Source organism: Oncorhynchus masou, chromosome 21, assembly GCF_036934945.1.
Source record: "Oncorhynchus masou masou isolate Uvic2021 chromosome 21, UVic_Omas_1.1, whole genome shotgun sequence".
NCBI classification, from domain to species: Eukaryota; Metazoa; Chordata; class Actinopteri; order Salmoniformes; family Salmonidae; genus Oncorhynchus; species Oncorhynchus masou.
The window spans coordinates 1,755,818-1,771,678 of record NC_088232.1 but is presented as its reverse complement, the minus strand read 5'-3'; positions in this window follow the sequence as shown (position 1 = coordinate 1,771,678).

The window sequence follows — 15,861 nt, the reverse complement described above, 5'->3', positions numbered from 1 at the left end:
TGTGTCCACTGTCCAGTCACCAGAGTGCTACCAAGGCCATAGGCTTACAGTGGCCAGTGGATTACAGTGATGCCACTTTCTCTCTGCCAGCCTAGTGGGTGCCTAGCTACCTGCGTCATCATCACCTGGCACAGCACCACAGGAAGGGCTCAGACCTAGGTCCCATGGTGCCACAGCAACCAATCCTTGAACCAGGAAGTATCCAGGCAGATAATAACATCAATAGAGAAACATTATTAATATTGAATAATATTGCTCATTATGAAAATAATACTAGAATACCCAAAGCGACTTACAGTCATGCGTGCATACACTTTCACTTATGGGTGGTCCCGAGAATCAAACCCACAATCCTAGTTTGGAAGCGCCGTGCTCTACCAACTGAGCCATCAGGAGTAACTGAGGACATTGATCAGGGTGTGACACACAGGGATCAGTCCCACTGTCCCTTTATATCCCCCATGTGACAATGCCTGGACGTATGGAAGTGAGGAATAAATCACAACCAGTGTGGTGGACCTCAGTTTACCTTCTTCCTAAAGATCCATCAACCAAGACACATAAGGAACTCTCCAGAAAACAAGCATAGCAGCAGCATCAGAATGATGCATTGTTGGTAATTCCTCTTTATGTGATGAAAGGGGATGAAAATGGGGATGAGGAAACGAGGCAGGAAACAAATAGGAAGTCACTAGTCCTCAGGAGAGAGGATATCCTGCACACAATGACAAAGCAGAAAATCCCCTTGAATAATACGATTGAGAATCCCTTGTTCAAAAATGAAAGAGTGCAAATGGAGGGATAACAATCAAGAGGATAGACAGTAGAATTCCCTGAAATGGTCTGTCTGTCTGGATACTGGCTAAATGTGTTATATAAAAGAGTTTTCATTCTGTTTCAGGAGGATTTTGGGGATGGATCCACTTAAAGACTTTCCCCCCAAAAATCTCTAAGGACATTTTAATCAGCTACAGTGGAAGAAATGCATGCAGTAGAAATTAGGAGGGTGACATGACCCGGGGTGACTTGTTTACGGTTGCTTGATAACTCATCAAAACAACTCGTTAACTATTTTATAGAAGTATAAAACTCTTTATACATGTGATTCACAGTGTTGTACAGTCAATGAAATCCTCCTTAATCATGCTTCTACAAGATCAATTCAGTTTTTAGACTGGAGCTCAAGTTGTCATGCAGTTATTAAGTTTCCATTTCATTAGTTCTTCTCAACCACACGGAGAAGCAGATACAGGTGTAGGATCTTAATTTGAGCCAGTTTGCTACAGAATGAAAATAATCCTGCAGCAACAGGAAAGGTGAATTATTAAGTGGATTATAATTAATGAACATTTTTGTAGGGGATGATACATTTTTTGTTAGGGCAAATCAAGTCTGACATTTTAAACCTTGAATACAGTACAGGTTTGCATTTCCTGCTGCGCAGGAACAAAAGAGGGATCAAATTAAGATCCTACATCTGTAAAAGGCATCTGGAGATTACAATTCAATTTCTTTCTAAGCTGACAGGCTGGTGATGGATGTGTGTATGCGTGTAAGTGTGAACGCACGCATGTGTGTGCACAAGTACATATGTTAATTTGGATCCAGACATCAGGTGCTGCAGCACAGTGTGATTTAAAATGGGGTGGGAGTGGTTAAAGGTCAGAGGTCAAGGGAATGAGGAAAGGGGAGGAGTTGACCAGCTCATGTGACTGAGGAGGGCCGTCACTATTTAACACAGCCACATAAACCCCACCCATTTCCACAATTTATCTTCTTAAAATATGATTTTAAACCTAACTCTAACCTTAACCACACTGATAACCTCAAGCCTAACCCTAAACTTAAATTAAGACCAAAATCACCTCTTTTTTTTAAATGAATTTTTACGAGATAGCCAATTTGGACTTTTTGGCTGTGGGAACTATTGACAACCAGAGTCTCTTTGAACCATTTTATGAACCCTATGTGCATTACATTCATGGCTTCAGTAAACAATGTAATTGCAGGTCAATGTAACAAGCAGGAATGTTGACGGTTGGTATAATATAATCAAAGTAAGCCTACAAGACATGCATGGATGACCCTAATGAATGACTGAGACAACATTATACCAAAGTAACTAACCATCATCCTGTCTAAAATTATCATAGAAGGTCAAGCAATTTTGAGGACAGTTCCACCACCTGCAAAATCCCAATTTATACACTGCTCAAAAAAATAAAGGGAAAACTTAAACAACACAATGTAACTCCAAGTCAATCACACTTCTGTGAAATCAAACAGTCCACTTAGGAAGCAGCACTGATTGACAATCAATTTCACATGCTGTTGTGCAAATAGAATAGACAACAGGTGGAAATGATAAGCAATTAGCAAGACACCCCCAATAAAGGAGTGGTTCTGCAGGTGGTGACCACAGACCACTTCTCAGTTCCTATGCTTCCTGGCAGATGTTTTGGTCACTTTTGAATGCTGGCGGTGCTTTCATTCTAGTGGTAGCATGAGACGGAGTCTACAACCCACACAAGTGGCTCAGGTAGTGCAGCTCATCCAGGATGGGACATCAATACGAGCTGTGGCAAGAAGGTTTGCTGTGTCTGTCAGCATAGTGTCCAGAGCATGGAGGTGCTACCAGCAGACAGGCCAGTACATCAGGAGACGTGGAGGAGGCCATAGGAGGACAACAACCCAGCAGCAGGACCGCTACCTCTGCCTTTGTGCAAGGAGGAGCAGGAGGAGCACTGCCAGAGCCCTGCAAAATGACCTCCAGCAGGCCATAAAATGTGCATGTGTCTGCTCAAACGGTCAGAAACAGACTCCATGAGGGTGGTATGAGGGCCCGACGTCCACTGGTGGGGGTTGTGCTTACAGCCCAACACTGTGCAGGACGTTTGCAGGACGTTTGGCATTTGCCAGAGAACATCAAGATTGGCAAATTCGCCACTGGCGCCCTGTGCTCTTCACAGATGAAAGCAGGTTTACACTGAGCACATGTCACAGACGTGACAGAGTCTGGAGACGCCGTGGAGAACGTTCTGCTGCCTCCAACATCCTCCAGCATGACCGGTTTGGCGGGGGGGTCATTTGGCGTGGGGTGGCATTTCTTTGGGGGGCCGCACAGCCCTCCATGTGCTCGCCAGAGGTAGCCTGACTGCCATTAGGGACTGAGATGAGATCCTCAGACCCCTTGTGAGACCATATGCTGGTGCGGTTGGCCCTGGGTTCCTCCTAATGCAAGACAATGCTAGACCTCATGTCATGGCTGAAGTGTGTCAGCAGTTCCTGCAAGAGGAAGGCATTGATGCATTTGCTATGTCAAGAAAAAAGTATTTAATAAGAATATTTCATTCATTCAGATCTAGGATGTGTTATTTTAGTGTTCCCTTCATTTTTTTGAGCAGTGTATAATTGAATTAGGTATTTACATTTGACTAACTCCCAGATAGTCCATTCATGTTGTTCTCTCTTCAAAGCCCTGTGGTTACAGAGCTACTCTGTGTCCCTCTCACCCTACACACTTCTGGGTAAAACCATGCATCAGGCCTGTGGCTACAGAGCTGGAGGTCATGTGGTCCATGGCCACACAATTTTATCCTCTGAAGGGTATTCTCCATAGCATGAGTGCAACTGGCATGCATGGGGTTCCATATTGGGTCAATTATGTTTACATCGGAATCAGAAGCAGGGTAACAGATTATTGTAATCCGTTACTTTACCAGCAAAATTTTGTAATCAGATTACAGATACTTTTGAAAAACTAGAGTATTACTTTGAGCATTACTTTTAAATTCAGAATGGATGTTTGCGGACAAAAATATTTGCCACTTCTCTGTTTTCTCAATTACATTAAATGAACATTGAAAAAAGGCGCAAATTTAAGTTTGTTCCACCTGAGCGTGTCTGACCACAAGTCAGAGACCGCTATGATGACACACCAAATGTGTTTGATGGATCGCGGGAAAAGAGCAGGAATAGGCTTTTGTAGGCTACAGTCCAAGCTGTGTCTTCCAATGGTGCGTTTGCTGTCGACACCAAAGGATTATACAACTTGAATAAACGTTTGGAGGTAAGGATGACAGCAGTGGTGTAGTCTATGGCGATACGGATATCACTTATTATTGATATCTACATATCGCATTGATGTGAGTCACACTGCTGCTCTCTCATTTAGCTATTTGCGGCCTTACTGATTGTGGTTGTTGTGGATGGCTGTTCACAAATCTAAATGTGTATTTGAACCCAATAATGGTTGAATTCAAGAAGTTAAAGCTGCCTATCAATCATTGTTATGAAACCAGTGGACAGCCAGTGAAAAATACCCTCTTGCAACAGCTGCATATATCCCAGCCTATGGAATAAAAGTGGGGCTTTTATCGCTCAATCTAATTTATGCTGATAAAAATAAAGAATCCATAGGCCTAATGGACACATGCTCAAACTCGCACACTTTTGATAGACTTGTAGGGGCAATCTGTAGTGGCTACATCCATTTTTGGATTTTTAAATGATATATATTAATGTAAATATATCATTTAATCATATTATTATATGTAGTAGAAAGTGATGGGTTAGAAGAAGCCTACACAACCATCCCATAAAGTAAAATTTAACATCCATATATGGCCAGCTATGTAAACTTTAACATTGATTTATTCGGCAATAGATGTCGTTCAATTGGTAACATACATTTTTGTCTTCTTCTAATGCCTCTTAAGGGGAAAGTCATCTAAAACTAACTGAATGTTATCAGATTACGTTACCGAGTTTGGGTAATCCAAACGTTATGTTACTGACTACAATTTTGGACAGGTAACTAGTAACTGTAAAGGATTACATTTAGGAAGTAACCTACCCAACCCTGATCAGAAGTTAATGTTGTTGGCCATGCAGTGAGATGTTCTAACACGTGGTGATGGGACACAAATGCATTTGAGTGACGACTGTTGGTTTAGCAAGCTCTGCCACATTAACAATAGGGTTTAATGGTGCCTGTTAGTGGTCAGATTGAGATGTTGCATGTGTTGTTGTTGCTGAATTGACTTCACTTGAAGTTGTTTGACACAATGTTGCATTATAAACTTTTATAACATGTATTTCTGGATGATGATCTGAATTTAACAATGAATGTATACACTAATGCAGGTATACTGAACATAGTTATTTATTTATTTTTAAACTGGTTACTTATCCCAAAAGATAAAACATAAACATTCTATGCTATCCTATAAAATAATATTAATTCATACAATGTCAGTGCTACTAGGAGAATAAACTAGGTCAGAGCTCTCCAACCCTGTTCCTGGAGAGCTACCCTCCTGTATGTTTCAACTCCAACGCTGTTCCTGGAGAGCTACCCTCCTGTAGGTTTCAACTCCAACGCTGTTCCTGGAGAGCTACCCTCCTGTAGGTTTCAACTCCAACGCTGTTCCTGGAGAGCTACCCTCCTGTAGGTTTCAACTCCAACGCTGTTCCTGGAGAGCTACCCTCCTGTAGGTTTCAACTCCAACGCTGTTCCTGGAGAGCTACCCTCCTGTAGGTTTCAACTCCAACGCTGTTCCTGGAGAGCTACCCTCCTGTAGGTTTTAACTCCAACCCTGTTCCTGGAGAGCTACCCTCCTGTAGGTTTCAACTCCAACGCTGTTCCTGGAGAGCTACCCTCCTGTAGGTTTTAACTCCAACCCTGTTCCTGGAGAGCTACCTTCCTGTAGGTTTCAACTCCAGCCCTGTTCCTGGAGAGCTACCTTCCTGTAGGTTTCAACTCCAACCCTGTTCCTGGAGAGCTACCCTCCTGTAGGTTTCAACTCCAACCCTGTCCCTGGAGAGCTACCCTCCTGTAGGTTTCAACTCCAACCCTGTCCCTGGAGAACTACCTTCCTGTAGATTTTAACTCCAACCCTGTTCCTAGAGAGCTACCCTGTAGGTTTTCAATCCAACCCGAGTTGTAGTGGTGTATAGAACTTAAATAAAAAATACTTTAAAGTACTACTTAAGTAGAATTTGAGGTATTTGTACTTGTCTTTACTATTGATATTTTGCCAGCCTTTATTTCACTACATTCCTAAAGAAAATAATTGACTTTTTACTCCATACATTTTCCCTGACACACAAAAGTACTCGTTACATTTTGAATGCTTAGCAGGACAGGAAAATGTCCTGCTAATGTCCTGCTCACTTGTCAAGAGAACATCCCTGGTCATCCCTACTGCCTCTGATCTGGTGGACTCACTGAACACAAATGTTTTGTTTGTAAATGATGTCTGAGCGTTGGAGTGTGCCTCTGGCTATCGGTAAATAAATAAAAACCAAGAAAATGGTGCCGTCTGGTTTGTTTAATATAAGGAATTTGAAACTACATTTGGGAACTTTTTCCACCATTGCCCAGTTGTAACTAACCCGATTCAGCTTATCAACCAGCTAATAATTTGAATCAGGAGCGCTAGATTAGGGTTGGAAAACCTACAGGACAGTAGCTCTCCAGGAACAAGTTTGAAGAGCCTTGATCTAGGTCCTTATGGGCCAAATACTGTATGACTCCACAGCACGTTATTTCCCCTAGCCCTCCCTGTATTACCCAAAATACAATCACACTTCAGGGTATACCAGACAAGGCCAAGTATAGCCCACAAAGATCTTCTCCACGGCACCACCCAAGGGGGGGCGCCAATCCAGACAGATAGACCACGTCAGTAACTCAACCCACTCAAGTGAAGCACCTCTCCTCCGGGGTGCATCACTTGAGTGGGTTGAGTCACTGACGTGGTCTTCCTGTCTGGGTTGGCACCCCCCCTTGGGTTGTGCCGTGGCAGAGATCTTTGTGGGCTACACTCGGCCTTGTCTCAGGATGGTAAGTTGGTGTTTGAAGATATCCCTCTAGTGGTGTGGAGGCTGAGCTTTGGCAAATTGGGAGCGGTTAAATCCTGCCTGATTGGCCCTGTCCGGGGGGATCATCAGACGGGGCCACAGTGTCTCCTGACCCCTCCTGTCTCAGCCTCCAGTATTTATGCTGCAGTAGTTTATGTGTCGGGGGGCTAGGGTCAGTCTGTGATATCTGGAATATTTCTCCTGTCTTATCCGGTGTCCTGTGTGAATTTAAGTATACTCTTTCTAATTCTCTCTTTCTCTCTCTCTCTCTCGGAGGACCTGAGCCCTAGGACCATGCCTCAGGACTACCTGGCATGATGACTCCTTGTTGTCCCCAGTCCACCTGGCCGTGCTGCTGCTGCTGCTGCTCCTGCTCCAGTTTCAACTGTTCTGCCTGCGGCTATGGAACCCTGACCTGTTCACTGTGATTACTATTATTTGACCATACTGGTCATTTATGAACATTTTAACATTTTGGCCATGTTCTGTTATAATCTCCACCCGGCACAGTCAGAAGAGGACTGGCCACCCCTCATAGTCTGGTTCCACTCGAGGTATCTTCCTAGGTTTTGGCCTTTCTAGGGAGTTTTTCCAAGCCACCGTGCTTCTACACCTGCATTGCTTGCTGTTTGGGGTTTTAGGCTGGGTTTCTGTACAGCACTTTGGTACATCAGCTGATGTAAGAAGGGCTATATAAATACATTTGATTTGATTTTGATTTATACCACCTACATGATCAAAACCATGTGTAGTATGTCTCCACACAATGTAGGCCAGTGGCCTGGTAAGAAAGTCGAAATCACTCTCTCTCTCTAACACAAGCACACCCTCTTGATTTATCTTTCTCTCTCCTTTCGCTATCTAAGCTAATTGAATTATAGCAGGTCTCCTCAGGTTCGGGCATCTGTGGGGGGACCGGGTTTCCCATGACCCACTTCTCTCACATTCCATTAGAGGCAGGAGGGTTGGCATTGCCGCGAGGTCAGCCGGTGTATTCCAGTTCCTCAGCAGTTTGGAAAGAGAGAGACATTCCTGAGACTTCTTAGGCTGACAACAGACGAGAGAGAGAACCTGTTATGGGATTTAGAAAGGTGACACTACAAGCAGACAGTGTGGGTCGGAAAAGGTCAAAGTATCACCACAATAGTATACAATAGCATAATATTTGGTTCTCTGTTGTGAAAATGTCTGAGATTACTAAAATGACAGAGTCAATTTCCAACTTTGACCACGAGATGGAGCCCAATATCTTCTATATTCAATCTTCAAACCAAGCTGTCCTTTTCATGCATGTCTGAGCTCTAAAACTCACAGTCAGATTTGTATGAAACATCTCAATAAAACAGCAGACACCTTATCTGAAACAGAGGAGGCAGAGTGTGTGAATACACATGGGATATGATGACATTACAACAGACAGTGGGAGTGAATGAGCTGACCGGATAGAGGTGCTGATTCACCCACACCATGTCATGTTTGATATTCACAGTGAAACCGTCCATGGATGCAACTGCTGCTGCAATGCTAAGACCTGGCACTGTATATTCTAATGAGAGGAGGACTCATGATACGGACACTTAATATACACAGTAGATTATAGTCTAGACTCATTTACACAGTTTTTCCTGACCAGAGGTTTTTTTCTTTTTTGTCAGGTGAAATGTTCAGGAAAAACTCCAGGCCATAGTTATTAAGGCCACAACTAAAAAAAATTCCTGGTCAGATTGAGTGTTCAGGAAAACTCCTGGAAATGTCAAGTTGCTATAGAAGCGCATAGAGGGAAGACCAGGGCCTAGAGACACTGTGTCCTGTCCTGATTGCTCCCCCATAGAACTGCCACCTTGACATAAACCATAACCCCATGCCACATGACAAACAGCCCCAGATCAATGCTAGAATGTAGTCGTTGTAGCTGATGGATAGTTGCATGCATCTTATCCCCCTCGGTTAGCCCAGACCTCCAGTGATTTATCCAGGGAGAACCTGTGCCGTTAACCCAGGGATGAGACACTTTTCCCTGGGATGAGAGAGATGAGCCAGGACCCAGGCTGGGGCTTCGTTTGACAAGTGTCAGCCTTGATTAGTCTGTCGTGAATGAAATTATGCCAACCTCCCCCTCCGGTAACAAATATCCGGCTTGACAGATTCATGAGGGCGCTAATGGACTAATATTTTCACCCGGCTGTATGCTAGGACTGGAGTATGTTATTTATCAAATGTTATTCATTTCGTGATATGGAAAGTCCTCCATGAGAGGAGAGTACCATGATGCGTGATCCATTGACATATTTCAAAGGTCATATCAAAGGTCAAATAGGGGGTGGTATATATGTCCTCCACTGCATGTACAAGTGGGTAACCTGTACGTGTGTGAGGTGTGAAATGGGAAAGTGTTTTTGTATATCCCAACTCCCCCTGAAAGTGGGGTCAAGGCCAGGGATCAGCCATTATTCTGGAGCAATTAGGCTTAAGTGCCTTGCTCGAGGGCAGATGGACAGATTTTTCACCTTGTCGGCTCAGTGATTTGAACCAGCAACCTTTCGGTTACTGAACCAACACTCTAACCATTAGGCTACATTTGTGGGGGTGGACTGGGAATGGAAATAGGGATAGGTTGTGTGTGTGTTAAGCAAATGTCCCTCAAGGTCAGAATTTTAGGGAAGGTTAGTTGCTCTAACGCATGGCTGTAGACACCATACAAGTCAACAGCCATTTATCAAGGAAAGAGGGTTACCTGAACCTAGATCTGTGCCTGCTGGAAGGCAACTTCCTGCTTGAGCAGCTGATATAGGGCTAGAGCACAGATAGACCTTCGCTGTGGAGCTACAGTCCAGAACCAGACACATAGATGTTCAATAGATGGCACTGTTACCCAGGCTCATTGCTCTCCCTTCCTCCCTCTCTCTTTCCCACCCTCTCTGCTTCCTTCCCTCCCTCCTTCCCTCCACCCTTTCTCCCTCCATCCCTCCCCAGACCCACTCCAATCTGGCTGAGGTGAGTTAGGTTCAGAGAAATGAAAACTTTTCCAACAACTCCAGTATGATTCTCCTCACACAACCCAAACCATCCATTGCTTAGAAAGCTACCGGGGTTGCCCCTAGCAACGCACAAAAATAATAAATTTAGTAGGCCATATTTCTCAACAAATTAACACATTCAGAAATTATTGGCATGGGTTTTGAAATGCATTTTTAATTTCAAGACATTTCCTCGGTGAGAAAACGGATCCATTCCAAATTGGAGTCGGGCGCTAAAACGGGATTAGTGACATAGATCGTTCCACCCGGTGCCTGAGACAATAGTTGCTGTGGTTGCTAGGAAACCCGTCCCTACCGTCTTTACCAGGAGGCTTACCACCTAGCCGAGCCATGTGCCCATGCTAGATAGATCATTCTTTCCTCATGATAGATAGAGGAGAAATGTAACCAGGCAACAGAACCTAACCTCACAGTTGTTTAGGTTGCATATGAAATGGCACCCTATTCCCTCTAAATGCACTACTGTTGACCCTCAGTCAAAAGGGGTCAAATGCAGTGCAATCGGGTGCTATTACATAAGCAGACTTATACCTCAGAATAAACACCTCAACACGACAGGGAATATAACAGGTGACCAAGACTTTTCAAGCTGATCAAACATTCACATCATAATAACGCTCTGTTGTTGGTAAGAGAGGGTGAATGGAAAATCAAATCCTCCCTTGATATATGGGTGATAAATACAGATATTGGTTTCATGTGTTTGAATGTGTTTAAATGGTTCATTATGAATGATCAGGCTGTTTGAGTGTGTCTAAATGCTACCCGGGTCCATCTGAACGGTGTCATTTTGTCTTTTCATCCATGCTATCCATCTGTTTGGCATTTCCATCCCTCTATCCCTTCATCCCTTCATCCCTCCCTTGTTCACCCCATGCTGGTCCAGGAATGTTGTATATTTTGCAGCTTTGGGTGCTTTTTGGAAAATATTCCTCTATCTAACAGTGATGTGGTTTAGTGTAATCTCTAACAGAGCATGAAGCACTGTAGGGCCACTTCAAATATGATAACAACAATACCACTCTCAAAGGTTTGTTAAGACTTAACACAGAACTTGGACCGCCTCAGTGGCATAACACAAAATATGACAGGCTATGAAGTTTGATCATCTTTCTCATGTTTTACTATGTTGTATGTCAATAAGCATAACACAAAACATGACATATGATGTTTAACTCATGTTATCCGATGTTTTATGTCAATAAGTTTTTTCCTTCCCAGTCGTACAGTAGTTGGGTTGAAGTGAGGCAAGACGCTATAAGGAGATATGGAGGGCCACTGCGGATTTGTCTTGAACGGAGACACCGTTTTGGTGCTGTGCCAGACTCTGGCTCCGATGACACAGTTGCTCTCGTAAAATGTTTTGACACCCACAATAAGTCGGAGAGGCAGAGTGCAGTGTTTTACTGTGATTAAATCCCCCGGGCTGTTTGCAGTAAAACTGTAGGGCTCTCTCTTTCTGTCGCTCTCGCAATGATCTCTCTCTCCTCTCTCACTGTGTTGCTCTCTCTCTCTCTCTCGCTCCCTCTCTTTCTCTCTCTGTTACTCCCTCTAACTATCTTTCGCCCTCTCACTCCATCTCTTCCCCATCACAAACTCTTTAACCTCTCTCTCTCTCAGTGTGACCCAGACTCAGGGGGAGAGAGGTTAGTGAGGACAAGCCTGAAAATCCTGTTAAACATGATGATTTGGACACTCATTACTGGACTGGATTCAAATGAAACTGACTGAATATAGATTATACACAGTTTTACTGTGTGTCCCTAGATTAGAATAACCTAGTATTATACAAATGTTTGGTTTGAACAATATAATCTCAAAAATGTGTATACATGTAACCAATTGAATAATGAATAAAAGTTTTGCCATAGGCCGACATTGTTTGGAATAAATCCTTTTTGACAACCCAGTTGTCATGACTCATGTCGGAATGCCGCTCTCTCTCCCTCGACGAACAAATAGACATGTCTATCTGGCTGGACAATTTCCTGGCTGCCGGCGGGCATTCGGAGAGGGTCCTGTCTGTTCCACCACCTAGCACTCCCGTTCCCATTCCTATGGAGTTAGGGGGGGCCGTGCCGAGGGGTACTGGAGGAGGAGGCTCCACCTGCACCAGCTGTGGTCGGAGAGGACACACGGCCGACCGGTGCTGGGGGAGCCCGTCTGGGAGTCGAGACGGAAGGCGGAACACTTCTCGGTCACCCCGGGTGAGTCAGCACCAAACTCACCCAGAGCCCCCTGTTGGTCACATGTTTGTATTTATTTTGATTCTTGACTTTTCACCCTCTTCCCAGCATAAGGTGCTAGTCGATTCAGGTGCAGCTGGGAACTTTATGGATCGCGGACTCGCAATCAAGCTGGGTATTCCGCTAGTGCCGATAGATCCCCCCTTCCCCCTGCACTCCCTAGACAGCCGGCCATTAGGGTCAGGGTTGGTCAGTGAGGCCACGGTTCCACTGGACAGGGTAACGCAGGGGAATCATAAGGAGATGATTAGTATCTTCCTTATCAATTCACCTGCGTTTCCAGTGGTGCTGAGGGTTCCCTGGCTGGCTAGTCACAATCCTAGGATTTCGTGGAGACAGGTGGTTCTCCAGGGGTGGTCAGAGGAGTGTTCAGGAAGGTGTCTGGGAGTTTCCATCGGTGCCACGTCGGTGGAGAGTCCAGACCAGGTTTCCACTGTGCTCATTCCCTATCGCTTTCTGTAAGAAGAGGGCGACTAAACTACCACCTCATCGACAGGCGGATTGTGTGACAAATCTCCAGGTAAACGCTGCGCTTCTCAAGAGTCACGTGTCATTGTCCCAGGAGGAGACGTTGGTTATGGAGACATACGTCATGGAATCTCTGGGACAGGGGTACATTCGGCCCTCCATTTCACCCGTGTCCTCAAGTTTCTTTTTTGTGAAGAAAAAGGAGTGAGGTCTGCGTCTGTGCATTGATTATAGAGGTCTAAATGCCATCACAGTGGGGTTTAGTTACCCACTACCTCTCATCGCTACGCCGGTGGAATCAGTTTTTCACAAAACTGGACCTCAGGAGCGTGTATAATCTGGTGCGTATTCGGGATGGAGACGAGTGGAAAACCACGTTTAGTACCACATCGGGTCATTATGAGTACCTTGTCTTGCAGTATGGGTTAAAGAATGCTCCAGCCGTCTTTCAATCCTTTGTAGCCGAAGAGCCGTCTCCTTCCTGGGTTATCGCATTTCCACCTCGGGGTGGTGATGGAGTGTGACCGTGTTAAGGCCGTGCGTAATTGGCCGACTCCAACCATGGTGAATGAAGTGTAGTGGTTCTTAGGGTTTGCCAAATACTACCGGAGGTTTATCCGGGATTTTGGCCAGGTAGTGGACCCCATTACCTCACTGCTAAAGGGGGAGACGGTGCGCTTGCGGTGGTCGGCAGAGGCTGACAGAGCCTTCAATAGGTTGAAGGCGCTGTTCACAGATGCCCCCGTGTTAGCGCGCTCGGGTACGCCACCGAAACTCCGCCCCTGTGCTTTCTTTTCGAGGAAGCTCAGTCAGGTGGAGCGTAACTATGATGTGGGGGACCGGGAGTTGTTAGCGATGGTAAAGGCCATGAGGGTGTGGAGACACTGGCTTGAGGGGGCTAGGCACCCTTTTCTCATCTGGGCCGACCACCAGAATCTGGAGTATATCCGGGCAGCTAGGAGACTGAATCCGCGTCAGGCAAGGTGGACCATGTTCTTCACCCGATTCAGGTTCACCCTGTCTTATAGACCAGGCTCCCTTAACACGAAGGCCGACGCGCTGTCCCGTCTCCATGACACGAAGGATCGGCCCACTGATCCTACGCCCATCCTTCCAGCCTCTGGGCCTGCACCTCCTCAGTGTCCGACTGGTCGCAAGTACGTGCCGCTTGGGGTTCGTGATCAACTGATTCGGTGGGCTCACACACTACCCTCTTCGGGTCATCGACTGCCGAGTGGTCGGCAGGGTAGCCTAGTGGTTAGAGCGTTGGACTAGTAACCGAAAGGTTGCAAGTTCCTATCCCCGAGCTGACAAGGTACAAATCTGTCGTTCTGCCCCTGAACAGGCAATTAACCCACTGTTCCACAATTAACCCGCTGTCATTGAAAATAAGAATTTGTTCTTAACTGACTTGCCTAGTTAAATAAAGGTAAAAAAAAAATCCAGGTGTGGCGAGGACAGTGCGGGGTCTCAGGGGGAAGTATTGGTGGTCCATCTTGGCTAGGGACGTTAGGTTCTATGTCTCTTCCTGTTCGTGTACGCTCAGAGTAAGGCTCCTAGGCACCTTCCTAGAGGGAAGTTACAGCCCCTCCCCGTAACCACAACAACCATGGTCTCACTTGTCAGTGGATTTCCTGACCGATCTTCCCCGGTCTCAGGGGAACACTATGGTCCTGGTTGTTGTGTATCGGTTTTCTAAGTCCTGTCGTCTCCTCCCATTGCCCGGTCTCCCTACAGACTGCGGAGGCGCTATTTACTCACGTCTTCCGGCACTACGGGGTGCCGGAGGACATCATCTCTGATCGGGGTCCCCAGTTCACGTCCCGGATATGGACGGCGTTCATGGAGCGTCTGGGGGTCTCAGTCAGCCTGACCTCCGGTTATCACCCCGAGAGTAATGGGTAGGTGGAGAGAGTGAACCAGGAGGTGGGTAGGTTTCTGCGGTCGTATTGCAAGGACCGGCCAGGGGAGTGGTCTAGGTACGTCCCATGGGCGGAGTTGGCCCAGACAACTTGGACCCGTCACTGTTGAGGGATATTCATCGCCTCCATCCGGATCGCCCTGCGCCTCGCCCTCCGGGTTGCCCTCGAGGCCGGTGTCGGTGCGCTGCGGGAGCCGCGTGTCCGGGGGTACTGTCACGACTCCTACCGAAGGTGGCTCTCCTTCCTGTTTGGATGGCGCTCGGCGGTCATCGTCACCGGCCTACTAGCTGCCACTGATCCTTTTCCCCCTTTCTGTTTATTGGTTTCACCTGTTTTGTGTTTAGGCTGATTAGTCGGGCTATGTTAACCAGTAGGCCCGTCTTCTCTTTGTGCGGGATTGTTTGTGTAACTCGTGTGCACGTTTGAGTTTAACGTGTTTGTCATTTCATGGGATTTTGCTGGACTGTTTAAAAGTCCCCGTGTTTGGGGCATTTGTTTTGTGTGCCCCTGTGTTTCATGGGCTGGCTTATGTTCGCCGTTTGTGCATTAAATAGCACTACCCTGAACTCTCTGCTTCCTGTGCCTGACTTCGCACCCACAACACCCAGATCGTTACACCAGTTGTCAGTTTGATGATTATTTAGATGAATCTGCACTAAAATGTGTGACTGGTTGCTATAGGCAACATTCTCAAATGATGTAATCTTACACTAGCTTGTTTGAATAGTAGTCCAACTGGACCTGTGTTCTCTTCGTTGACAGTTTACATTCGACGGGAATAGTATCACATCACTGCCAGATTTCGGATCCTATTCTGATTCACAACAAAGTTTAAATGATACAGCTCTGACCTCTATCAGATGCCATGGTCGTATCATAGAAACTCTTCCCCCTCCTCTCTGCTGCATTCACACCATGGTACTGAGTCTTCATAGCCCACATTTGTCCGTCCGATGATGACTGATCGTTAAACCAAACGGCCTAATTGTTTAATTAGGTTGGTCAAAGGAGAAGTGGCAGCTGCAGGGTGATTCATGTTGTTGCTACGTTTCCTGCTGCAGTAATGGTCTGTCAGCGGGAGGTGGCGGGTGGTGGTGTGCAGGCGGGCGGAGGGGTGGCGAGGAGTGATGCGCCCTTTAGCAGGAGAGCTGGCATCTGTCACTCGTGTCAGGGTAATGGGGGAGTGAGAGGTTGCCAGGTGGAACTGGGTGGTTGGCTTTTTTTGTTTGTTTCTACACTGGGCTTAAACGTTCTCTCTCTCTGTTTCTCATTCCCAACTCACCTGTTAGAGTCACAGTGTGCGGTTTAGAAGAAAGGGAAAAT